Source organism: Macrobrachium rosenbergii, chromosome 26 (genome assembly GCF_040412425.1).
Source record: "Macrobrachium rosenbergii isolate ZJJX-2024 chromosome 26, ASM4041242v1, whole genome shotgun sequence".
Classification (NCBI taxonomy): Eukaryota; Metazoa; Arthropoda; class Malacostraca; order Decapoda; family Palaemonidae; genus Macrobrachium; species Macrobrachium rosenbergii.
This window is the reverse complement of record NC_089766.1, coordinates 793,521-821,007: the sequence shown is the minus strand read 5'-3', so window position 1 is coordinate 821,007 and position 27,487 is coordinate 793,521. Positions and strand designations below refer to the sequence as shown.

General features: G+C 38.8%; 1 protein-coding gene and 1 long non-coding RNA gene across 2 annotated transcripts in view; one reads left to right on the top strand and one right to left on the bottom strand.

Moving 5' to 3' along the window:
- gogo (golden goal) overlaps window positions 1-24,585 on the bottom strand; it is a 98,610-nt gene extending 74,025 nt beyond the window's left edge. The window contains 1 exon segment of the mRNA XM_067127787.1: window positions 24,252-24,585. The gene's annotated coding sequence lies outside the window, so the exon portion shown is untranslated.
- The window catches only part of LOC136852885 (uncharacterized), a 422,752-nt gene that overhangs the window by 232,334 nt on the left and 162,931 nt on the right, over window positions 1-27,487 (top strand). The gene's annotated exons all lie outside the window — the stretch shown is intronic.

The window sequence follows — 27,487 nt, the reverse complement described above, 5'->3', positions numbered from 1 at the left end:
AAAGAAGAAGGAAGTCACGTGACATCAAGGAAAGATTCAGTGACCTGAGTTGACCTGGCTTGACCTCAATCAATGCATTCAGTCGTGCCTCATAGATCTCACCTGATCTGTCAAGTCTGTAAGGGACCTCTCTTGACCTAAAATGACAAAATCATAGCCCAATTTGAGGCAAAATCAGGAAGTCGAGTGAAATCGAGGAGAGATTCAATGACCTTACCTGAACTTATATGAGACTGGTGACCCTACCTGACCTTTAAGGAGAAACAGGGCTCCCATTTGACCCTTGAAGTCGTAAAGGGACCTAGCTTGACCTAAACTGACAAAATTGAACCAAAATAAGGAAATCGAGTAACACCAAGACAAGATTCAGTAACCTCACTTGACCTTACGTTACCAAAACCATTAAATTGGGCCTTACAACTACCATTACCCTCCCCCACCAACACCCGTAATTCCTTCCAATAAAAAATAATTACAGATCAGGACATCCTATATTAGGACCCATAATTTGGACAACACCAAGACTTTACTTGTCGGCATTCCAGGGGAACTCCTCTAGATAATTACACCTTTGCATGACGGGGCCATTACCTGAATACATTATGTGACCCGGGCTGAGACAGTCTGCTTCCTTGTTCGTCTCGTTCTGTTTGTTTTTTTTTGGCATTCGCTTGAAAAGTTAAGTCGCATATTAGGTCAAAGTTCGTGGAAGAAGTGAGTGAGTGAGTTGTTCAATTTTTTTATTTGTTTTTGGTATTTGCTTGAGAACTCAGGTCATGAAAGGTCAAAGTTCTTGGAAGAAGTGAGTGAGTGACTTGTTCATTTTGTTTGATTTGTTTTGGTATTCAAATGGAATCTTGGGTCACATATTAGGTCAAAGTTCGTGGAAGAAGTGAGTGAGTGAGTTGTTCAATTTGTTTTATTGGTTTTTGCTATTTGCTTGAGAACTCAGGTCATGAAAGGTCAAAGTTCGTGGAAGAAGTGAGTGATTGTCTTGTTCGTCTCGTTCTGTTTCTTTTTAGGCATTCCTTTGAAATCTTAGGTCACGAAAGGTCAAAGATCACAGAAGAAATGGCTGAGTAACTTGTCCCTTTCGTTTTGCTTGTTTTTTGGTATTCGCTTGAAAAGTTAGGTCACATATTAGGTCAGAGTTCGTGGAAGAAGTGAGTGAGTGACTTGTTCCTTTTGTTTTCTTTGTTTTGGCTTTCAAATGATATCTTAGGTCACGTCTTAGGTCAAGGTCATGGAGGAAGTGAGTGAGTGATTTGGGGATCTTTCTCTGTTGTTAAATATAAGTAACTTAGGTCAAAGATCAAGACAGAACTGATGACCTAAAGTTTTCCATAAGATTAAAATCTTGGGTCACAAATAACTCAGGTCATAGGTCAAGATATAATTAATCAATAGCATAAAGTTTTCTCTAAGGTTAAAGACTTGGGTCATAAATAACTCAGGTCATAGGTCAAGATATAATTAATCAATGGCATAAAGTTTTCTCTAAGGTTAAAGACTTGGGTCACAAATAACTCAGGTCATAAGTCAAGACAGAATGAATGAATGATCTAAAATTTTCTGTTCAGTCGAAAACTTAGGTCAAAATAACACACGTCAAAGGTCGTAGAACGAATTAAGTGACCAAGAGCCCTCTCTCTCTGGTCGAGAACTTAGGCCACAAGGAACCTAGGTCAAAGTTCAACTCAAAGTCCAATAACAATCGCCAGGCCACTCTTCTAATTTTCTCTGAGTAAACCACTTCAGTGACTTCCTCTCTCTCTCTCTCTCTCTCTCTCTCTCTCTCTCTCTCTCTCTCTCTCTCTCTCTCTCATTAACAAAGACTCATTACAGAAGGTCGTCCAGGGTCCATCAAAGCAATTTATGAACTCCAACACAATCGACCCACTTCACAAAGCCTTTCTCTCCAACACCACCATTACAGGACCCCCACCATTCCCCTACACCCCTCCCCTTTCCCCAACCCTAAACCCTGAATCTGACCCTTAACCTTAAGCCGTGGAAAGGTCACGCAAAGATGCAGGAACTCCAAAAGGTCATGCAAGGGTGGACCTAGGTCAAGCTGGCCATACGGACTCGGCTCACTTGCAGACGAAGACAGACCTTGTATAAACATTGCATGAGCAATCACGAGGTAGACGGACGGACGGACGGACAGACAGACAGACAGACAAGACGTTCTTGCAAAAGGTTGTTTTGCACGCAACAACGAGGACCTTATTCTCGTCCTTGCGTGCAGTCAATGTTTAGTTTGACTTCGTTGCGTGTTGTTTTATCTGTCGATTCCTAAATTTTCGCTTATTTTTTCGGCTCTCTCTCTCTCTCTCTCTCTCTCTCTCTCTCTCTCTCTCTCTCTCTCTCTCTCTCTCTCTCTCTCTCCATGTTTCGTTTGGTTTAGAAGACGTGTTGCTTAAAATTGTGAGTACTTGCACGTGCGGGCGAGTAATTATTATGGTTATAAGCATGGCACTGTGCTTTACATGAGAGAGAGAGAGAGAGAGAGAGAGAGAGAGAGAGAGAGAGAGAGAGAGAGAGAGAGAGAGAGAGAGAGAATGAGTCATTTTCAAAGAGAAAGGAGAAAGAAAGAAAAGAGAGGTTCTGAATCATTTTGAGAGAAACATTTTAAAGAGAGAGAGAGTTCTGAATCATTTTAAAGAGAGAGAGAGAGAGAGAGAGAGAGAGAGTTCTGAATCATTTTAGAGAGAGAGAGAGAGAGAGAGTTCTGGAGAGAGTTCTGAATCATTTTAGAGAGAGAGAGAGAGAGAGAGAGAGAGAGAGAGAGAGAGAGAGAGAGAGAGAGAGAGAGAGAGAAACCACCACATTCCTTCTCACCAGTTCCTTTGAAATCACGGAACTCAGGCGAATCAAACTTGCTGATGACAAGTGTAATTCAACGAATTATTCTTTTTCCCAATTACTCCCTTCGTGAGTGAGGACGAATTTCGAGTAATTTCGTGTCTTAATTGAGATGTTTCATGGAGAGCTATAGACAGGTGAGGGACTGAAATGATTAATAGGTACAATTTTTAAATTTTTAACATTTTTTAAAAGTTGGCTGAATATTAGTGTTGCCAAAATATGGCTTAGTAGAAATTTAAGTCTATTTATTTCTCTCTGTCTGTTTGTATATTGCATAGGTGTATATGTGTGTGTATATATATATATATATATATATATATATATATATATATATATATATATATATATATATATATATATATATATATTGAAATTAACAGGCCATAAATACAAGCATATATTAAGATCTATTCAGCACACAAAAAACTCACGCATATATACAGGAAATATGCACAACTAATATGCATATCTCAGGGCGTCGGCAACTGTCTCTATTCTATCCCATCCATTAACAAAGAGCACACACGCAAAATTCACATAACCTCTCAATACTATCGCCAAAATGACGATCGTGTACGATACTCTGTTATAAATACGATAATTGTTGTTAAGTCTCCCACTCGGTACGATAATCTTCAAGAGAGAGAGAGACAGACACAAAGACTGTCGATGTACGATAACCTCAATTATTCCTTTTATTTCCAGGCAAGGTCGTCCAAGGTATTCCAGGAATTATGCAAAGGGAACAAAGGAATAATGGGAGGGGGGAGGGGGAAGGGGAAGGGGAGGAGGGGGGGGGGTGCTTTCGTGCACGCGGGAACCCTTGGCTCTTTCGTGACTTGGAGTTACGAATTCCACGAAAATGCATCAGAGAACGAACGAGGAAAATTATAAGGTGCCCTCTGAGGTGGCAATACCGGTAGGCGATATATTTGGATTAAGGAGAAGTATTTCAATATCGCTCTTCTAATTTCTTTCTGTTGAGAGAGAGAGAGAGAGAGAGAGAGAGAGAGAGAGAGAGAGAGAGAGAAACTGAACCAGGTAAAACTATATATCAAGAGAGACACTGTACCTATCCCCCCCAAAACTCCTAATGAATACCACCAGGTTGAAGAGTACAGACACGTTGGTATAGGTAGGCAGATAGACACACGCAGGTATAAGTAGCCAAGCTTTGCCTGGGCGGAAAGACGGGCCGACGATTTGATCGATATGACGTGATGGTACGGAGCTACATAAACAGCTCTTTTATTTGTTTTTTGTATTTTTTTTTTTCGCTGGTTACTGTCTCTTTTTTTTTTCTCACCTGTCACGATCAAGATATATATGGGATAGTTCTCAAGGTAACGTGCTGTTTTTTTTTTTATATGAGCTGTTGTTTGTAAGTGTGTAGAGGTATTTTATATATGGGATAGTTCTCAAGGTAACGTGCTAGCTGTTGTTTTTTTATATGAGCTGTTGTTTGTAAGTTTGTACAGGTATTTTCATCTGTTGAGTGTGTGTGTGTGTGTGTGTGTGTTTGAGAGAGAGAGAGAGAGAGAGAGAGAGAGAGAGAGAGTTTTGTACAGTTCCCGAATTCCTAGTCGGCGATTCTAACACGTCAAGGGAATGTAAACAGTTCCTAATTTCGTTTGCCGAGTGTTTTAGGGAGAGAGAGAGAGAGAGAGAGAGAGAGAGAGAGAGAGAGAGAGAGAGAGAGAGAGAGAGAGATTCCCCCATTCCCGAACTGCATGTCGGCGCTTCAGTCACCTCCACGGCAGTGTATAAACATTCCCTCAGACATTCGACAAATCCTGAAATAAATGAATCAAAATCACATTTTGGGAAACACGAACAAAACGAGGACACAAAGACACACGAAACGACGACACACAAAGACAACAAACAGAGCACGGTCGGCGCAATCAAAGCGGAACAAACACACAAACACGCAAACACAAACACTCTACAAAAAGAGCGACAAACAGGAAGGGACTCGGTAACACCCATACGGTTGTCGTCGGCGACAGAAGCAGACTGAGAGAGAGAGAGAGAGAGAGAGAGAGAGAGAGAGAGAGAGAGAGAGACGGGGGAACTCGCGATGAAACCCTGGCGGAACTCTCCAAGGTCTTCTCCACCCCATGGGGCCACCAAGAAGGCCCTCTCCCCTAGAGGGGCCAAGACGTCCCTCTTCCCTAGGGTGACACCACCACCACAGGGCTTTCTCGCACCTGGGGTACGCGTCCCTGGCTTCTTATATCCCCAAGGGGACATCCCAAAAGGCCTCTTATTTTCTATACCCAGGGGGACATCCCAAAGGCCTCATACTTTCTGTCCTCAGGGGGACATCTCAAAAGGTCTCTTACTTTCTATACCAAGGGGGACATCCCAAAGGCCTCATACTTTCTGCCCTCAGGGGACATCCCAAAAGGGCTTTCTATACCAAGGGGACATCCCATAGGGAGGACTGCCCTGGGACGACCCAGGGCTTTCTGTCCTCAGGGGGGACATTCCAAAAGGCCTCTTTCTGTCCTCAGGAGGGCAACCCAGGGGCCTCATACTTTCCACCTTCGGGGGACATCCAAAAAAGGCCTCATACTTTCCATACCCAGGGGAACAACTACCCAAAGGTTTCCTCATATTTTCTATTCCCAGGGGGACGACCCAGGGCTTCATACTTTCCATACCCAGGAGGAAAACCCAGGGACCTCATACTTTCTACCCACAAGGGAACATTCCAAAAGGCCTCATACTTTCTGTCCTCAGGGGGACATCCAGAGGCCTCATGTTTTCTATACCCAGGGGGACAACCACCCAAAGGGCTGCCCCTCCCGAAGTATTCCCCACTGGGGATTCTCCCGAGGACTCCCCAGTGGGTCTCCCGCCAGAGTATTCCCCACCGGGTTCTCCAGAGGACTCCCCAGTGGGTTCCCCTCCCCCTGGGGATACCTCCCACGACCCAGAGACTATCACTGCGCTGCGCAGTAGCTTTTAATACTTCCGGTATCAACCGCCCCCGGCCCCGCCCCTGAGAGCCAGTCAACCAGGGGCCTGTCCCATCCCACCACGGGATATTTACGACCGCCGAAGGTATATGGTTATCGTCCATAAAGGGGAATATCGCAAGTATCGTAATTGAAAGAGAAATGGAGTCTACGGTAGCAGGAGGATGGGGAGGCGTCTGCTAGCTTTTGAAGTCTGACACAGGAGGCGTATCGGACTTAAAAAGCAAGGACTTTCAAGCGGGACTTTTTGTATTTTGTTAAGTCGACAGATGAATTGGACTTATATCAAGAACTTATAACCAGGCCTTTTGTTATCAAGAACTTATAACCGGGCCTTTTGTTATGGACTTATAAGAGCTTTCTGTTAACAGGATCGGACCAAGGACTTTATATTTTGTCGAAGTTCGACATTTGACTCATATCAAGGACTTTCAAGCAGGTCTTTTAGTTTTTTGGACCTTTTCATTTAGGTCTTTTATTTTTCTAGACTTTCAAGGACTTTCAAGTGGACCTTTTGATGTTGCCTTGAAGTCGACAACCGAATCGGACTTATAGCACAAGGACTTACAAACGGGCCTTTTATTTTCCTGGACTTTCAAGCAGCCATTTTAGTTTTCTGGACTTTCAAGGACTTTCAAGCGGTTTTTTTTTTTGGACTCTCAAGTGGGCCTTTTAGTTTTCAGGACTTTCAATCAGGCCTTTTTTTCTGGACTTTCAGGTGGACCTTTTAGTTTTTTGGACTTTCAAGACCTTTCAAGCAGGCCTTTTAGGTTTCTGGACTCTCAAGGACTTTCAAGCAGGCCTTTTTTTTTCGGACTTACAAAGACTTTTAAGCAGACCTTGTATTTTTCTGGACTCTCAAAGACTTTCAATAAGTCCTTTCATTACCTGAAATCGTACCCCAAACCGGACTTATATATAGCACAAGGACTTCCAAACGGGACAACAGAGTTAACGGACAATAGGTGTTTGTGATAACAGGTCTTTGAGAAGCGTTTGTAAAGAACAAGTGATTCCTCCTACTGTTTGTTGTTTGTGCTGTTTGTTGATCTGGCGAGGTAGAGCGGGGAGGGAGAGGAGGGTTCACTTTCTGGGTCACTGTCTGTTTAACAGACCGTTTGTTTTGTTTGTTTGTGACGGGAGAATAAGATTGAAAATAATAATAATAATAATAATAATAATAATAATAATAATAATAATAATAATAATAAAATAAATATGGAAGCACAATACAATAACAAAAATAAAAAGTAACACTAATGAGAATATATATAAAGAATGGTACCAACTACAGAATCGATTGACCGATGGTGTTCAAATATTAACGAAGTCTGACACTCTGCAGGGAATTGTGGGTATATCAGAATGCGTATATAGTCTCTCTCTCTCTCTCTCTCTCTCTCTCTCTCTCTCTCTCTCTCTCTCTATCTCTATATATATATATATATATATATATATATATATATAAATAAATATATATATATATATATATATATATATATATATATATATATATATATATATATAAAATATTTCTTAATTATCTACTTACCAGAAACCGTATTGATAATTATCGAATAATTATCGATTATTCTTCTGGTTCGTCTACACATACCTGAAATAATAATAATAATAATAATAATAATAATAATAATAATAATAATAATAATAATAATAATAATAATAATAGCAAAAAAATCTCAGTGACATAATTTTTTATATTTGTAAATATAAGTATTTTTATTAATTTTAGAGGTCAAGGACAAAGTCCATGGGAAAGAGAAACGAATAAAAAGTGGGAAAATGGAGGCAGGGAGGAAGTTCCAAAGCTCTCGTCAATGTGGGACAAGGTTGCCTGAAGGGTGTTACGAGGATGGAGCTCAGAAGGAGGTAGTTTTTTCCTCTCTCTCTCTCTCTCTCTCTCTCTCTCTAAGAAGTGTGTGTGTGTGTGTGTGTCTATATATATATATATATATATAGTGTGTGTGTATGTATATAGATATATATATATATATATATATATATATATATATATATATATATATATATATATATATATATATATATATATATATATATATGTATGTGTGTGTGTGTGTTGTGTGCATGTGTGTATACTAACGAGTTTTTTAAAAACACACGTCATGCAAGACTGCAATATACTGCGCTCTGCCTCATAAGTAATAAAACACACCCTGTTACTGGGTTGGTTTTACCTGCACATCCAAAAAAGGTTCTTGATAAAGAGGGGAATATTTTTTTTTAGTTTTTTTATTAGCCAGTTTTTTTTTTTTCACGAGCAGGAAATGGTTGTTAGTGAGAGAGAGAGAGAGAGAGAGAGAGAGAGAGAGAGAGAGAGAGAGAATGAATAAGAATGTTTTATATATATATATAATATTATATATATATATATATATATATATATATATATATATATATATATATATATATATATATATATATATATGTGTGTGTGTGTATATATATATATACTGTATATATGTATATATATATATATATATATATATATATATATATATATATATATATATATATATATATATATATATATATATATATATAGAGATATATAGAGAGAGAGAGAAAGAGAAGATAAGATTTTATATAAAGAGAGAGAGAGAGAGAGAGAGAGAGAGAGAGAAAGAACAAGGTTTTATATGAACAAACGTTTTCTTGATATTTAGAGATCAGAGAGAGAGAGAGAGAGAGAGAGAGAAGAGGGTTTATATAAACAAAGAGAGAGAGAGAGAGAGAGAGAGAGAAGGAATATGTTTTTATATAAACAAATGTTCTCTAGACATTTTAAAACGTAATTAGACCCAGAAACGTTTTAGAGAATGATGTTTATCAACTAACGAACCGCCGGGTTCCCTTGGTGACCAATTATCTTGCATATTAGACGAGGTCACGTGACCTCAAAGCTATTGTCAGACATATCTGGATGAATATTTATTAGAGAATATAATAATTTATGTATATGTACTGTAGTATCTAATTGGAGCTCTCTCTCTCTCTCTCTCTCTCTCTCTCTCTCTCTCTCTCTCTCTCTCTCTCAAAAGTTAGTGTCCTCTCTCTCTCTCTCTCTCTCTCTCTCTCTCACCTACGTTCCCTTCTATCAATCGGATATTTGTAATTTAACCAAAAGTTCTACCTTCTCTCTCTCTCTCTCTCTCTCTCTCTCTCTCTCTCTCTCTCTCTCTCTCTCTCTCTCTCTCTCTCTCTGAAAACCCTTCTCTTCACCTACGTTCCTTCTATCAATCGGATATTTGTAATAACCAAAAGTTCTACCTTCTCTCTCTCTCTCTCTCTCTCTCTCTCTCTCTCTCTCTCTCTCTCTCTCTCTCTCTCTCTCTCTCTCTCTCTCTGCAATTACTGTATCACACATGAAAAAACAGTACAACCAAAGCCTGATTAAACGAACACAGCTGTAGCTGTTGTAGTTGTAGTTGTAGCTGCTGTTGTTGTAGTGTTGTATTATAACCAAATGCCTTGAAAAAAAACGTCCTAGCTAAGATGCTCATCTCCATAGTAGATAAAATCTTAGCCATCTCAGAAGCATCTTCCGCCCAGATGCTTATCTCTGGGTAACAGAATCCAAGTGATTTCATTATATGCTCGTTAGGGCATTCTTTAGAGAGAGAGAGAGAGAGAGAGAGAGAGAGAGAGAGAGAGAGAGAGGCGGGCAGGAGCCTTTTGCATAATTAAAACGGCCTGAAGGAGGAGACCAACTTTACCCAATTTCCCTAGCAACACGGGTTCATTCTTTGCGTAATTATACGCGAATACGCACGCACACGCACGCACACGAGCACACACACTCACGCACAACCACACACACATACGCACGCGCAAGCACGCAAGCAAGCTCCAGCCTAATTCTATTTGCCGACGGCAAACACCAGATCTAAAGAGCTGACGGAAATATACGTTTCTGATTTTTTGTTTCTAACCTGTGTTTACATTAACTTAAAGCGGCGCTAATCATTTCCCTGCATTTCCCAGAAGTGAATGAGGTCAGGGTTGGCTGTTGATCTCTCTCTCTCTCTCTCTCTCTCTCTCTCTCTCTCTCTCTCTCTCTCTCTCTCTCTCTCTTTCAAAACCCTTCTCTTCATCTATATGCTCTTCTATCAATCGGATTTTTTAAAAAATAATACCAAGATCTACTTATCTCTCTATTAAATGGAGGATCTCTCTCTCTCTCTCTCTCTCTCTCTCTCTCTCTCTCTCTCTCTCTCTCTCTCTCTCTCAAAACCCTTCTCTGCACCTACATGCCCTTCTATCTATCTTATTTTAAAAAATAATTTCAAGATCTACTTATCTTCCTATTAATAATTTTCTCTTAGCTTTACAGTAAATGGAGAAGCTCTCTCTCTCTCTCTCTCTCTCTCTCTCTCTCTCTCTCTCTCTCTCTCAAAACCCTGCCTCGACCCACAGACCATGAAGAGAAAAATAATATTCACATTAATCCTTTAACTACAGGATTACAAAATCAACATTAAAATATTTTATGAGTCAGAAAAATGGAGGCTGTGGGACTACCTGAGGGGTAATCCCACAGGTAATCCCAGGGTAATCCCGTGGTAATCCCAGGGTAATAGTGTGTAATATCAAGGAGATAATAAACAGGTATCCCAGGGTAATCCCAGTGTAATATCAAGGAGGTAATCCCAGGGTAATCCCAAGGTAATATACAAGTAATCCAAGGGTAATCGTGGGTAATTCCAGGGCGGTCCCAGGGTAATAGCAAGGGAGTAATATAGATGCAATCACCCCCTAAAAACCTGTTACAGGTCTTTCCCATACTTAAGTGATCGGCGCTTCCGGTCCAATTACACCTGTTGGGATGTTTTCAACAACGAGTACCATTTCCCTTAAGATATATATATATATATATATATATATATATATATATATATATATATATATATATATATATTTTTTTACAGGGCAATGGTACCTCGTTGTTGCCAACATCCCAACGCAAATGCAAATGACCACAAATCGAAGTGTGATTGGGAATTGGAAGAAAAAATGGATAAAACTTAGGGGATACAGAGAAATGGAGTTAGCTGGGGAAAAGGTTGGGAACGTATGTGGAATAAGCAATGAGAGAGAGAGAGAGAGAGAGAGAGAGAGAGAGAGAGAGAGAGAGAGAGAGAGAGAGAGGCTGTTACATGGATAGAAAAAGTGCTTGGTGCTCGTATCCACTAGAAAAAAGGTTTTGAGAGAGAGAGAGAGAGAGAGAGAGAGAGAGAGAGAGAGAGAGAGAGAGAGAAGACCCCAATAAAAACAAATACATTAGCAACAACAAAAACAGCAACAGCTAATTCCCAGCGCAACAACTCGCAAAATACGAAAAGCGAAAAATAATTTTTAAAAGCACAGAGAAACAAAAACATTAAAAAATGAGTTTTTGTCTTTGTTGTTTCTAGAACAATATTTAGTTTTGTCTATGATGCTTTCCCAGGAAACTCTCTCTCTCTCTCTCTCTCTCTCTCTCTCTCTCTCTCTCTCTCTGATTCTCTTTCTCCCCTCCCAGGGGGACACGGTGTATGGGCAGAAAGGATAATTCTTTTAGCTACACTGTAAAGCGACCGACCGCTACACCTGGGAAAAAAAGGTATGTTTTTAATGCAGGTAGACCATTAAATCTCTCTCTCTCTCTCTCTCTCTCTCTCTCTCTCTCTCTCTCTCTCTCTCTCTCTCTCTCTCTCATATCTATCTGACACGGCATGGCGTTTAAAACCGAAAGCGACGCCTATAAATAAAAGATCTAATTCCCCCTAGTCAGGTGATTTACAGCCTCCCTATATATCTCTCTCTCTCTCTCTCTCTCTCTCTCTCTCTCTCTCTCTCTCTCTCTCTCTCTCTCTCTCTCTCTACCTACACATATTCGCCACCACTGAACCCTAAAATCGTGATTAAAAAGTCAGCTGGCAACCGAGGCTTAAAATTGGGCAAAATAGCGGTAGTTGGCAACTCGCTTCCAAGGATCCCTCAGAAACGTCGGCGGTGGGAAATGTCAGCTGGAGTGACATCGTTTATTACGCATCCTTGCGGATGGGAAACAGAGAGAGAGAGAGAGAGAGAGAGAGAGAGAGAGAGAGAGAGAGAGAGAGAGAGAGAGAGAAATTCTTGGGGGAGAATTTCTTGGAGAGAGAGAGAGAAATACAAGCGAATTTCTTAGAGAGAGAGAGAGAGAGAGAGAGAGAGAGAGAGAGAGAGAGAGAGAGAGAGAGAGAGAGAGAGATTGATTCTTGGGAAGAGAGAGAAAAAGATTCTTGGGAAGAAAGAGAGAGAGAGAGAAAGAGTAACAGATGCTTGAGAGAGAGAGAGAGAGAGAGAGGAATTTGTGGAGAGAGGGAGAGAGAGATTTTCTTGAGAGAGAAAAAGATTCAGAGAGAGATACAGATGCATGGAATTTAGAGAGAGAGAGAGAGAGAGAGAGAGAGAGAGAGAGAGAGAGAGAGAGAGAGAAGGTGATCTTTGCAAAATAGGAATATGTGCTTTTTACTTTAAAAATAAAAAAAAATTTTTGTGAGTTGCCAAAATCATATAATTTAATATCTTAATTTATTTAATATTTTAATCCTTCAAAAATTGCTGGATTACCAAAACGTTTCCGCCCTCTAACGCTGTATGAAACTCTCAGCCAACACCGGGCGGGCATCGCTCAGTTGCTCCCCAGATGCGGTTAAGTGGAGATGCGTCGGTGGCTGGCACACCTCTGTTAGTGCCAGACTCACGATCATGGCTAACTTTAACTTTAAATAAAATAAAATATACTGAGGCTAGAGGGCTGCAATTTGGTATGTCTGATGATTGGAGGGTGGATGATCAACATACCAATTTGCAGCCCTCTAGCCTTAGTAGTTTCTGAGTAATGAAAAAAAAGGTACAAATTTTAATACTAGTGTAGAAACAATCTGTATATTTATAATGAAAAATTAATGATAGTGGAATATACATATTCACAACAATACAATAACTACAAAATCGTCCCAACATCCATAGAAACAACATCCATACAAAAAACAACTCTATATAATAAAATCAACAACAATTTATAATCACAATCAATAATCAACTTGTATTTATAATAATAATAATAATAAAAATGGAATTTACCTATTCACAACAGTACAGTAAATACAAAAACATCTCCCAACAACCAGAAAAACAATGTACATCCAAAAAACAACTCCATAAGCATCAACAACAACAAAACAACAACAAAAATAATAATCAATCTCTATGCACACATATCACACAACCCATTAATAACCGAAAGCGGAAGGGCAAGAGCAACTCGATACTCCAGCCGAATGGAACAAAGGTAAACACACACGTACAGGTAAGGTGAGAGGTTGGGGGCGGGGCCTGGCTGGCTGGCTGGCTGGCCCAGGTGAGGGAGGAATGGGAGTCTTTCCACGCGGGAAGGGAGAACGAGGGGTTGGCCAGGATGCCATCTACCGGCTGCGGTCAGCATTATCGATTCGAAAAAGGGAAGGGGGGAGGGGGAGAGAGAGAGAGAGAGAGAGAGAGAGAGATGGGTTCTCTTTTCTCTTCTCTTATCTTTCTCTTCCGGTTTCTCTATCTTTTCTTTTCTCATCCCCTAACCTTTTCTCTCTCTCTCTCTCTCTCTCTCTCTCTCTCTCTCTCTCTCCTCTTCTCTCCTCTAACCTTCTCTCTTTTCCGTTTCCCTATCCCTTTCTCTCCTCTCTCTCTTCTCTCTCTCTCTCTCTCTCTCTCTCTCTCTCTCTTTCCTGTTTCTATCTCTCTCTCTCTCTCTCTCTCTCTCTCTCTCTCTCTCTCTCTCTCTCACCAACCTTCTAATTCCACCCCAGTGCAAATTTCAGGGCAACCACTTATCACCCCCCTCCTCTCTCTCTCTCTCTCTCTCTCCTAGACCCTATTTAATATAGGCCTCCCCCAACATAGGCCTATGAGAGGTATAAAACCAGGGGTCCATATAGGCTCCTATAATCACCTACCTCTAATTAGGTTATAAATATAGGCATATGGAAGGTAGATATTTTCCTTACAGGTAGGTCAAAGGTTAATTATATCCTGTCAGGTCAATTATTTAAGCAATACAGTTTTGCGGAGGTGTTTGTGGTGTTTATTGTGTATTAATACATGTGTATATACACTCTGTGTATCATAATGTGTTTATATTCGTTTCATAGTAACACCAATGCCCATTTCGTCTTATTTCAAGACGGGTGTATCCTAAACCTTAAACCCTTTAAAACAGGTTTCTGAACCTAAAACCCACTATTTTAAGGTTTCAAAAGGCACCAAGGACTCTTAGAACCTAAACTAATAGGCACAAAAACCCACCACGAGTATTTAAAGGTCTACAACTCAAAAAAATAATAGTAAAAAATGCGCCGAAGTTTCTTCGGCAAAATCGAGTTTTCTGTACAGCCGCTACAGCGTATAATAATCAAGGCCACCGAAAATAGATCTGTCTTTCGGTGGTCTCGGTATACTGCTGTATGAGCCGCGGTTCATGAGGCTTTAACCACGGGCTGGTGGTGGACTATCCCATATCGTTGCCAGAAGCACGATTATGGCTAACTTTAACCTTAAATAAAATAAAAACTACTAAGGCTAGAGGGCTGCAGTTTGGTATGTTTGATGGTTGGAGGGTGGGTGATCATCATATCAATTTGCAGCCCTTTAGCCTTAGTAGGTTTTAAGATCTGAGGGCAGACAGGGAAAGTGCGGACAGCAAAAGTGTGGACAAAAAAGTGCAGACAGAAAAAAAGTGCTGACAGAAAAAAGTGCTGACAGAAAATTCTCCCTGCTCTATTTTCATTTGGATTTGACCTGCAAATTTCCCTGGGGATTTTTCCCTATCTAGGGACTTTCCCAATCTAATGGTTTTTCACTTTCTAGGGAGTTCCCTATCTAATGGTTTTCCTTGACTCTCCTCCAATTTCCCCTGATGAATTTAACCTTTTCAAAATCAAGATACCAAAAAATGTCAAGGTCATTGAAAGCCCACTACCCAGAGTATTTCAAGGTCATTACAAGGTCACAGGTCAGGCAAGGTCATTGTAAAGTCACCTGAGGTCAGGAAGAGTTCAGATTGAATATTATTATTATTTTTATTTTCATCATCTACAGAACAGAAGAAAATCCCAGAACAAGAAAACAGGAAAACTAAGAAGACATTATATAACTACTGCCACCATCTCTCTCTCTCTCTCTCTCTCTCTCTCTCTCTCTCTCTCTCTCTCTCTCTCTCTTGAAACACCTCAGGAACCACTTAACCACTTATTGAAAAACTCTCCCACCCATTAATACTTTACACTTTATCAAAATATCAATATAATTATCAATTACCTGGACCTCCACAAGTTCTCTTATCACCTGCCTAATTAAACCCCATCCTGCAATCTACCTGTTGGGGGGAGGGAGGGTGGAAGTTCACCTGTACAGGTGAGTAAAAAATGCATGGGTGTATGATAAGGTTTGCTAATGAGGATACAATGGACAGGTAAAGTGAACAGGTGTTGGCTGGGGTGATTAGGAGGTACAGGTGTGAATATTAAGAGGTACAGATGTGAAAATTAAGAGGTAGAGCTGTGAAAGTTCAGAGGTACAAGTGTGAAAGTTCAGAGGTACAGGTGTGAAAATTAAAGGGTACAAGGTGTGAAAGTTCAGAATTACAGGTGTGAATATTAAGTGGTACAAGTGTGAAAGTTCAGAGGTACAGGTGTGAATATTAAGAGGTACAAGTGTGAAAGTTCAGAGGTACAGGTGTGAAAATTAAGGGGTAAAGGTGTGAAAGTTCAGAGGTACAGGTATGAATATTAAGAGGTACAAGTGTGAAAGTTCAGAGTTACAGGTGTGAAAACTATAATGTACATGTGTAAAAATGAACAAAATTAACAGGTACAGGTGTGAAAATTTACAAAACTGACAGAAAATTCGGGATAGTGAGAGAGAGAGAGAGAGAGAGAGAGAGAGAGAGAGAGAGAGAGAGAGAGAAAGTCCCAAATTAATGGACCCGCCTCACTGCAGAGAGGGAGAGATTGTGTGACAGACACACACACACACACGCGCACACACATCAAAAGACCTTTTGATCAGTCTACCGTGAGTGACATATACTACAGTAAGGTCCTCATATTCATTATGAGGTGGGTGGAGCAGTGTGGGAATGGGAATGGGAATGGGAATGGGGGTGGGGGCGAGGGAAGGGAATACAGACAGGATAAGTTTCTGGATATATTTATAAAGTTTTATCGAAAGCTGTTCAACAGTTCTTTAGATATTTACTTTCCCTTAGGGAATTCTTTGGAGAGAGAGAGAGAGAGAGAGAGAGAGAGAGAGAGAGAGAGAGAGAGAGAGAGAGAGAGAGAGAGAGAGAGAGAGAGAGAGAATAAGTCTTCATAACACAATCAAACCTTGTGTAAGAATATATAGACACAAGCGAGTGACTGGTTTGAGAGAGAGAGAGAGAGAGAGAGAGAGAGAGAGAGAGAGAGAGAGAGAGAGAGAGAGAAGCCTCTTCTAAAGAAGATCATTATACGAACAGCAAGAAAATGTAAGAAGAAATTCATATATATAAATAATAATGACAGAGTCCCATCATATTAATTATTATTACAATGAAAAATAAAATGAAAATTGCTGTAAAATTAATGATCAAATTCTAAACTAAAATTAAAATTAAAATGTTTTAGTTCATCTATTTCAGGGCGGCTTGCAATAAGGGCCCTGCTATGTAAATTTATTGCATGCAATGCTCGGATATGGCAGCCATTACTGATTCGGGGTTCTCTCTCTCTCTCTCTCTCTCTCTCTCTCTCTCTCTCTCTCTCTCTCTCTCTCTCTCGATTTATTACTCTGTATAAAGGGATATTGTATTTTTTTATATATTTATCGTTTCCTTCATTCCTATGTTTTATCGCATTTCTCTCTCTCTCCCATTTCATAGTTACTGTTAAGGTGGATGTATCTCTCTCTCTCTCTCTCTCTCTTTAGGGGGAGATTCCTAATTTATTACTCTATACAAAGGGACAGTGTCTTTTTATAATTGTTAATATTTCCTCTCTCTCTCTCTCCTATTCATAATTATTGTGAAGGTGGATGGATAATTCTCTCTCTCTCTCTCTCTCTCTCTCTCTCTCTCTCTCTCTCTCTCTCTCTCTCTCTCTCTCTTTCCTCTTAAGATTCAAGGCTTTTAGTCGAAAGCATATACAAAAAAATTGTAAGGATATTGACAATTTAAGAAGTCATTGTACAGAGAGAGAGAGAGAGAGAGAGAGAGAGAGAGAGAGAGAGAGAGAGAGAGAGATTCGTTAAACTTTAACTTTCATACGCCCAATTAATGAAACAATACTGGTCCATATTTATTGAAATTTTTTCAAAACACCGCCCCCCGCCTCTCAATTGTGAGTGTGTGTGTGAATGCACAGGAGAGAGAGAGAGAGAGAGAGAGAGAGAGAGAGAGAGAGAGAGAGAGAGAGAGAGAGAGAGAGAGTCATTGAATGCACCAATATGGGTCCATACTTATAAACAATTTTTACCTAACAACTCTCTCTTTCTCAATTGTGTATGTGTGCGTATTTGTGTATGCACAAAGGTTCAAGGCGGGTGTGGGGGGGGCCTCCATCCCCCTTTCCACTGCATGCAAGTTGCTTATAGATTTTCTGCAACATCTGGCCATGCATGCAATACCACATCGATAATCGATACTTGTCGATAAAACGACTGGGGCGCTTTGCAGCGGCGTCAGTAGAATTCATTAAAGTCGTCAATCCCCCAAAATCAAAGGGGATTTTCGACCCTAACGACCCGCCGAAAAGAAAGCGCATTCACTAAGGTCGACAATCTTCAGAAACTTAATGGTTTCTTCGACCTTAAATGCTTATTATGGGTCGAATCGTCCCCTCGACCGGAAAGCCTTTTTTGACAGGGGCCGTAGAGGGGTTATTAAGTTCGGAAATCGTCTGAAATTAGAGGGTATTTTCGACCATATTGATTCTAGACTAGACGGGACGAGACTGGGACGCCCTTCTGAAGGAGGGATTGGTTGATTGGACATTGCTGAGTGGCGTTGCAATATGTGTGGTCAGTTGGTGTTTGGCTGCTATTGCTTCAAATCAAAGGATGTTTAAAGTGTATTTTTTGGCTTTGGGGAGAGAGAGAGAGAGAGAGAGAGAGAGAGAGAGAGAGAGAGAGAGAGAGAGAGAGAGAGAGACTTGACAAATATTCAACCTAAATAGTATAGAACAAAGAAAAGAGAGAGAGAGAGAGAGAGAAACAAGATGAACAAATAAACAAATATAGAGAGAGAGAGAGAGAGAGAGAGAGAGAGAGAGAGAGAGAACTTGACAAATATTCAAATAGTATAGAAACAGAGAGAGAGAGAGAGAGAGAGAGAGAGAGAGAGAGAGAGAGAGAGAGAGAGAGATCGGTCTAGACACACATTAAACTCGAGTACCGAATCCTGTAGAACATGGAGAGAGAAAGAGATCAAAAGCAGAGAGAGAGAGAGAGAGAGAGAGAGAGAGAGAGAGAGAGAGAGAGAGAGAATCAATATCTCCATTCATCTCTCTCTCTCTCTGTCTCATGGCTGTTGGCAGTTCGGCCATCCCAGTCATGTCATTCATTCTCGCTCAACTGCAATTCCCCTGACCTTATCAAAGGTTAGATAAATGCAGAGGCCGCTCTCTCTCTCTCTCTCTCACTTTGCGCTTTTATTTCTCTCTCTCTCTCTCTCTTTCCATGTTCTACAGTATTCAAGTTTAATGTGTCTGGACTTTTTCTTTTCTCTCCCTCTAGACTTTCTTTCTCTCTCTCTCTCTCTCTCTCTCTCTCTCTCTCCATGTTCTACAGTATTCAAGTTTAATGTGTTGTCTGGTCTTTTATCTCTCTCTCTCTCTCTCTCTTTTCTCTCTCTCTCTCTCTCTCTCTCTCTCTCTCTCTTTCTCTCTCTCTCTCTTTCTCTCTGTTGACTATTTTATTCAATATTCAATTTTAATGTGTGTCTAGTCCTTTATCTCTCTCTCTCTCTCTCTTTTCTGTCTCTCGCTCTCTCTCTTTCTCTCTATTGACTTTTATTCTCTTTCTCTCTCTCTTTATTGGTTTTTTTCTCTCTCTCTCTCTGTGCTTTTATGCTCTCTCTCTCTCTCTCTCTCTCTCTCTCTCTCTCTCTCTCTCTCTGGGCTTTTATTTTCCCTTTCTCTCTCTGGGCTTTCATTCACACTCACTCTCTCTTTGGCTCTTGGTCTTCTATTCATTCTGTCTCTCTCTCTCTCTCTCTCTCTCTCTCTCTCTCTCTCTCTCTCTCTCTCTCTCTGTCTCAACTCTGGGCTTTCAGTTCTCTCGCTCTTTCTCTCTCTGGGCTTTCATTCTCTCGCTCTTTCTCTCTCTGGGCTTTCATTCTGAATCTCTCTTTCTCTAACACTGTCCCAACATCCGGATACCCCAGTGGCCACGCGAACGAACTCTGTAACCGGACGAAAATACGCGGTTGCATTCGGATAAAGTTCCTCTAAGCTGAATCGACTGACGCTCCGGGTCGATTCTGTAAAAAGGAAAAGGATTAGGGACCTTTGCTCACGAAGTTAAAAATGTTGCGTGTTTTTTAAATATTATTATTATTAATTATTATTCAGAAGATAAACCTCTGGGGTTATTATTAGTATTATTATTATTATTATTATTATTATTATTATTATTATTATTATTATTATTATTATTATTGAGAAGATAGACCCCTATTCATATGGAAGAAGCCTTTCATATCTATCTGTCCACACACACACATATATATGTCCACAAAATCATATTATTATTATTATTCAAGCTTCCACAGAATATGGTGCCCATTGATAAAAGAAGTTACAGCAGATGACAGGAAGTATAAGGCCCCAAAGATGGAATTGGGAGAAAAGCAAATAACTGTAATAAATAATGTAATTAGGGAGGTTAGATAACAGGAAATAAATCAGGAATGAACATAAAGTATAAGTTCTGTACAACGTATAATCAAGGCCACCAAAAATAATCAAGGCCACCGAAAATAGATCTATGAGCCGCGGCCCATGAAACTTTGAATACTTCCCGGTGGTGGCCTGTCCTATATCGCTGCCAGACGCACGATTATGGCTAACTTTAACCTTAAATAAAATCAAAACTACTGAGGCTAAAGGGCTGCAATTTGGTATGCTTGAAGATTGGAGGATGGATGATCAACATACCAATTTGCAGCCCTCTAGTCTCAGTAGTTTTTAAGATCTGAGGACGGACAGACAAAGCCGGCACAGTAGTTTTCTTTCACAGAAAGCTAAAAGTGGCTGCATCTATAGACGGCCCTCGACCAAACGTGCCACAAACCACTCCGTGATTTCTGGCAGTCAATAGATTTATGGTCCAAAACCACAAACGACCAGAAATAACGCAGAAATTACAACCGCTACTTAGCCAACAGCACAAATCACATAGGAGTGGGGGGATATGACGATTTGATTGACAGCTGACATGAATACGGGATTGATTGGTGCCTGTCGCTTGGACGAGGTTGCTTTCCTGTGCCTGAGACGAATGATTTTCTGTTCTGCGTTTTCAGTTTTCTGTAAAAGGGAGCTGTTGTGCCGGGGTTGTCTGTCCGTCCGCAATTTTTCTGTCCGTGCTTTTTTCTGTCCGAAGTTTTTCTGTCCGTGCTTTTTCTGTCCGTGCTTTTTCTGTCCGTACTTTTTCTGTCCGTGCTTTTACTGTCCGAACTTTTTCTGTCCGTACTTTTTCTGTCCGTGCTTTTACTGTCCGAACTTTTTTCTGTCCGTGCTTTTTTCTGTCCGAAGTTTTTCTGTCCGTGCTTTTTTCTGTCCGAAGTTTTTCTGTCCGTGCTTTTTTCTGTCCGCATTTTTCTCTGTCCGCACTTTTTTCTATCCGAACTTTTTTCTGTCCTCGCTTTTTCTGTCCGTACTTTTTCTGTCCGTACTTTTTCTGTCCGCATTTTTTCTGTCCGCATTTTTTCTGTCCGCACTTTTTTCTATCCGAACTTTTTTCTGTCCTCGCTTTTTCTGTCCGTACTTTTTCTGCCCGCACTTTTTCTGTCCGCACTTTTTTCTGTCCGCATTTTTCTCTGTCCGCACTTTTTTCTGTCCACACTTATTCTGTCCGCCCTCAGATCTTAAAACTACAGAGGCTAGAGGGCTGCAAATTGGTATGTTGATCATCCTCCCCAATCATCAAACGTACCAAATTGCAGCCCTCTAGCCTCAGCAGTTTTGATTTTATTTAAGGTTAAAGTTAGCCATAATCATGCCTCTGGCAACGATATAGGATAGGCCACCACCGGGCCGTGATTAAAGTTTCATGGGCCACGGCTCATACAGCATTATACCGAGACCACCGAAAGATAGATCTATTTTCGGTGGCCTTGATTATTATGCGCTGTAGCGGCTGTACAGAAAACTCGATTGCGCATTTTCTACTCGTTTATTCCAGTAAAGGAGAGGTTGGTTCATTCAGAAAAAGACTGAGAGGTTGTACTACGAGTGGGGTCTATGGCAAAGGGGGATGTCTGCTGGGGAATTTTACTTAAGAAGTGATTATTTCTTTTTCGAGATTTAGCTTAGTATTTAAAGTGTTTTATTATACGTAACAGTTTTTTTTTAAACAATGGTGATTTATTATAGAGATACGCATGTAAATCTTTAATTACATTGTTATATTTTAAAATATAGGAATATGATGTGTATATATATATGTATATACATATACATACATATATATATGTATTCATATATATACCAATAGTCTTAATTTCTCCCAAAGTCAGTGGTGTGGTTTCACTATGTATTATTGTTCTGTATATCTGTATACACAAATACACCTTACACACACATATATATATATACATATATATATACATACACTTAATATCAGTGGTCCTGAGTGTAGGCCTCGCAACCTCACTCAAAACTTGCCTAAACATCTCTAGATTACCCTACCTAATGTAACCACCCTCTGTAAGGAGGTACATGACTAAATACATAACTTACAAAAATAAATAAGAATGAGGTTTCAGGTTTTACTACCAATACTACGATTAACGTACTCACACAAGAGCTGAATGGAATTATGAATGAAATAAAATAAGGGTTTTACAACCGATAAATTATGAATGAAATGTCAAAGATTTTACTACAGAGAAATCATGAATGGAATTAAATAGGATCTTCAGACTCAGTCTATTATTATTATTATTATTATTATTATTATTATTATTATTATTATTATTATTATTATTATTATTATTATTATTATTATTATCCAAAAGATGGACCCTATTCATATGGAACAATCCCACCAAAGGGGACACTGACTTGAAATTCTTTAAGCTTCCAAAGAATATTATGGTGTTCATTAGGAAGAACTAAGAGAAGTTACAGGAAAATACATAAAGAAAAAATCTCACTCATTAAAAAAAAAAATTAATTAATAAATAGATAAAAATATATTAAAATGCAAGGAGAATATCATTAGGGTAGCAATGCATTGCATCTTCAGATTCAGAGGAGGAGTTTCTTGTGGTCCAGAATGGGCCCACCTTCCTGAATTAGACAGTAGGACTTACTGTACTCAGCCCAGTGGCAGAGGTCATTAAATAGTCACAATAATTGATCCTGTCTCTCTCTCTCTCTTTCTGTTACAAAGAAACAACTTACAGTTAAAGATAGGATTTATCTTTCTCTCTCTCTCTCTCTGTGTCCTCTTTCCCTCCCCCCCCTCTCTCTCTCTCTCTCTCTCTTTCTGTTACAAAGAAACAGCTTACAGTTAAAGATAGCATTTACCTCTCTCTCTATATATATATATGTCTTCCTCCCATACCAGAAATCACTTTAGAAGTTCCAATTACATATTAATGTTCAAGCCACTGAATTCAACAATTTTAGTTTTACTAAAATTACAAATCACACCACAACCAACAACAGACGAGCAACAACCTATAAGCTACAACCAACGTCACAAGAAAAACAACCCATGGCTTTCTACAAAACTCTTCAACTTTCGCCTGACATTTAAGAGAAAGCGACGTGACTTTCTTGTTGTTTATTTTCTGTAACTCTTCGTAAGCAACTGACTTTTGAGTCTTAGAAAACTCAGTAATAGATTGGGATCAGGTCTCGATGTGACCCGTTAACTTTTAGTGACCTATGGAAGTTTAGGAAAGTTTCATTGATGTTTTGGTCCAGTGAAGTTATTTATACAGTGTAAAGCATATATATTATTTTTATCTCTTTCTCTCACATTCCATCTTTCTCTCTGTTTCAAGCAAAATCTCTCTCTCTCTCTCTCTCTCTTTCTCCATCTCTCTGAGGTACAAACGAAATCTCTCTCTCTCTCTCAGGTACAGAGAAATCTCTCTCTTTCTCTCACTCTCAGGTACAAAGGAAATCTCTCCTTCTCTTTCTAACGTACAAATGAAATCAGTCTCTCCCAGGTACAAAAGAAATCTCTCTCTCTCTCTCTCTCTCTCTCTCTCTCTCTCTCTCTCTCAGGTACAAGCGAAATCTCTCATGTCCTACAATTTTCAGGTTTAATATGTGCCTAGATTCATGCATACACACGTATTTTATACATACATAAATACATTCATATATAGACAAACACGCCCCTTTCTCTCTCTCTCTCTCTCTCTCTCTCTCAAAGCTCATTTTTACAGTATCTTTCCCCTCTCTCTACTTAAAAAAATATAAATACATACATTATATGCATACATGCACATGTAAACACACGCCATCTCTCTCTCTCTCTCTCTCTCCAAAATAGATACGCAAGTTTCTCTACCTCTGTTTCTATTAAAATGCTAAATAAGAGGTGTTTTCCTTCAAATGCCCTTTATAATTACAAACCCGAGATTCAGCCAACCATTTTCCCCTTTATAACTGGAGACCCAGACCTTGCAATAATAATAATAATAATAATAATAATAATAATAATAATAATAATAATAATAATAATAATAATAATAATAATAATTAATATTTTTCTAAATACGTAATGAAACACAAATGCAAAAATGCAATGGAAAATTTTTATTCATTGATATATTTTTCAAATTTATTTTGGATTAAAATTCTAGAATATATGCATGGTTAAAATGTATTGAGAGAGAGAGAGAGAGAGAGAGAGAGAGAGAGAGAGAGAGAGAGAGAGAGAGAGTTTTGAATTAAAGAAAATATAGATAAACTTAAGTAAAAGCATATATATATATATATATATATATATATATATATATATATATATATATATATATATAGAGAGAGAGAGAGAGAGAGAGAGAGAGAGAGAGAGAGAGAGAGAGAGAGAGAAAGAGAATAACCAATCACAACATTATCTTACCTGTCGACATCAATGCGCATATCTCAAAATTTAACAACCCCACAAAAATATCAGTTGTAACAACAGATGAATTTCCCCAAAAATAACATTTAATTCAGTTTAGAAAACAAAAACAACAATGATAATTCACTTTGAAACAACACAAGTAAATAATCTCCATTAAGCGTACGAAGACGACGAATTGCGTTTTATAATACGCACGGGCGCGCGCTTATACGCACGTAAATACAACGGACGTGCGGGAACTTCAATAACTTTACGCACCTACGGTACGGCAATTACTACCGTCGGAGGCAGCCGTGCAAAGGACGCATACCTTGGGCAGGAAAGTTTCCATTCGCCGCCATACGCTTAAACACGTCCATTTTATACGCGCGCGCGCGGCGTAATTCATGACATGTCATGAATTACAATTGGCGTAGGACATCGTTTTATAAATAATCTTACAAATTATAGTGGATATAAACGTTGCGTTTGGTATTTATTGACGTAAATAAAACGTCATTGGCGATTGTAATGGCGGGCCCTAAGCCCCGCCCACCTGGCTTCTGATTGGCCGGCTTGACGGCGGCGCAGACTCCAGCCACCGGCGATTAAGCCGAAATGTTTATTTCTCTTTGTTTTGATTTTTTAAATCATTATTTTAATAAGGGCCTACGCTCCGTTTTAAATTGACTTTGTTTATAAATGAAAGTTTATAAACAATATTTTATATAAATGTACTCGTTTATACTGATAGATTCCCCCTAATAGGAATAATTTGAATTTAAAGTTATTGTTTACATTAGGTAATTGGAAAACGAACTGACATTACGATAAGTGACACTTGTGAGACCTTACAATGAACGTCAGTTTGCTGTCCGTAATATTTACTTATATAACAATAAATAAGTAATCAGATACATTTAAGAATTATATAAAGGGCGACAATGGGGCCAGAACAATTGACACGTTGAGTGTATGCCTTGTGTAGCCTATACCCACTGTCATCCAGGAGAATCTGTCATACAAAAATGGGAATAAAAGCACGTTAAAAAAAAGAAGAAGAAAAGTATATATATATTTATATATATATATATATATATATATATATATATATATATATATATATATTTATTTATATATAACAAATTAAATATGCATGTGGCATGCATTTACGCTTATATATATGTACACATAATTACTATGGAAAATGTGTATGTATGCATCTCTGTATGTATATTTATGTACACAAAATCAACCAGAAAATGACATGTTTGTACACATATTCATCTATTGTAGAGCATGGAGAAATTAGATTGTGTTATGTATACACACAAAACATTCAAAATAAATATGTACGCATTTACGTATATAAGTTATGGACAAAGAAAGAACGTATTTATGTATATAAAACATAAACTCAAAGTAAATATTTATGTGTCGTTCATGTGAGCAAATATACGTACACAAACTAACAAAGTAGAAATGTGTATGTATGCAATATGTGTATTTTTATGTACACAAAATCACCCAAGAAATCACGTGTATGTATACACATACACATGATGAAAAGTGTACCTGACCTAATTCAAAATTATTAAGAATATTTTCATTTTTTTTTTTGAAATTCTGGGATGTTAAGTACGCAAAATAACCAAGGAAAAGTGTATGTATTCATCTTTGTATGCATATTTTTGTACACAACCCAGAAAACGACAAAAGGTGTGCCTCACCTAATTAATAGTTAATAAGAATATTTTAATATTTCAGTTTCAAAAATTTGGAGAGTTGAATTTGGTTAAATTTCGCCAAAAAACTATAGTGAAATAAACCCGTGAGTATTTCCATGAAATTTTAAAAATTTTTAACAGAATTTTTAATAATTCCTCGGTCAACTCTTTGTCGTCACACCATTATCATGCTGATGAAAAAGTCCAAAAGACTTTCTAACTATTAATATACTCCTAAGTAATCAGTCTGACTTGATTCTTTAAGTTCCCTAGGCCTGTGACTAACAGTAGCATAGCATATGAGGCTCAGTTTTCAACAAATCAGTCTAAATGCTGAAGAAAATAAACTAGTGTATTTTAGAACGTAACCACTGCGAATGGCTTGCACAGATATATCTATTTATAAAAAAAATATAACTAAATTATACATCAATCTTTGTTACACTGTAGCAATCCCAGGGAACATAAAATGAAATTAAAGATAACACTCAGTACATGTAAAATTAAAGAATTAAGGACTCACAGAAAGACATAGATAGAATAGAATACAGAGTTTAGGCCAAAGGCCAAGTGCTGGTTCCTGCAAGGTCATTCAGTGCTGAAACGGAAATTGACAATAAGAAGGTTCGAATGGTGTAACAGGAGGGAGACCTCACAGTTGCACTATGACGTAATTGTTAGGAGAGGGTGGTTAGCAAGATGGAAGAAGAAGAATATGAATGGAGGTACAGTAAAAGAAGAAATAGGGCACTACCCCCCCCTACGGGGCACAGAAAGACATGGTCTTTCTATTCAGACCTCTGTCCATCACCATGGCTGGTCTACCAAAATCTATTTTCTCCCAGATTTATCCTTCCCTCTCCCTACAACAGAGCAAGAATGATGCCATTCTAAAGTATGATTTTTTCTAATAAAAGCATGAAACTATAAGTTATCTGCATTCAAAGATTAATATACAACAGTGTGAGAAATTAGTCCTTTTTTTCATCTGTTCAGTAAAAAACTGAGGTGAAGAGGGGTTAAGAACCAGGTTACAGGTTAAGACCATTTTGAGTACTGTAACTTGCCTTCCCAAGAACACTTTCTGCATTAATATTACTTGTGAGTCGATCCAAATATTCAATGATCATTAAATAGTTCATCTAGATTCCTTATTCACATTCACATTTATACCCTCATGGGAAGGTGTGAGGATACAGTCTACTGAAGGGTCAAATTGAAGCATGACTATGTCCAAGAAGCAAAACAGCTCGGTTGAAAATGGACCAAATGGAATGAAAGAGAGAAAAAAGCCCCTTAAGGATTGATTCCAGTGTTATGAAGATCAAATCATTATCTCCATTACCTCTTATTTATCAGACTGCTGTTTATCTCTGTAAAATAACCAGTACAAGAAAGCATCCAGCAAAACCTTTATACTTCTGCAATGGGCCTTTGCTCGTGTAGAATATAAAAGCGAGTTTCTATATTTTTGGTCAAACATTTTTATGCTTAGGAAATCTCATGAAGTCACTACCATGTACA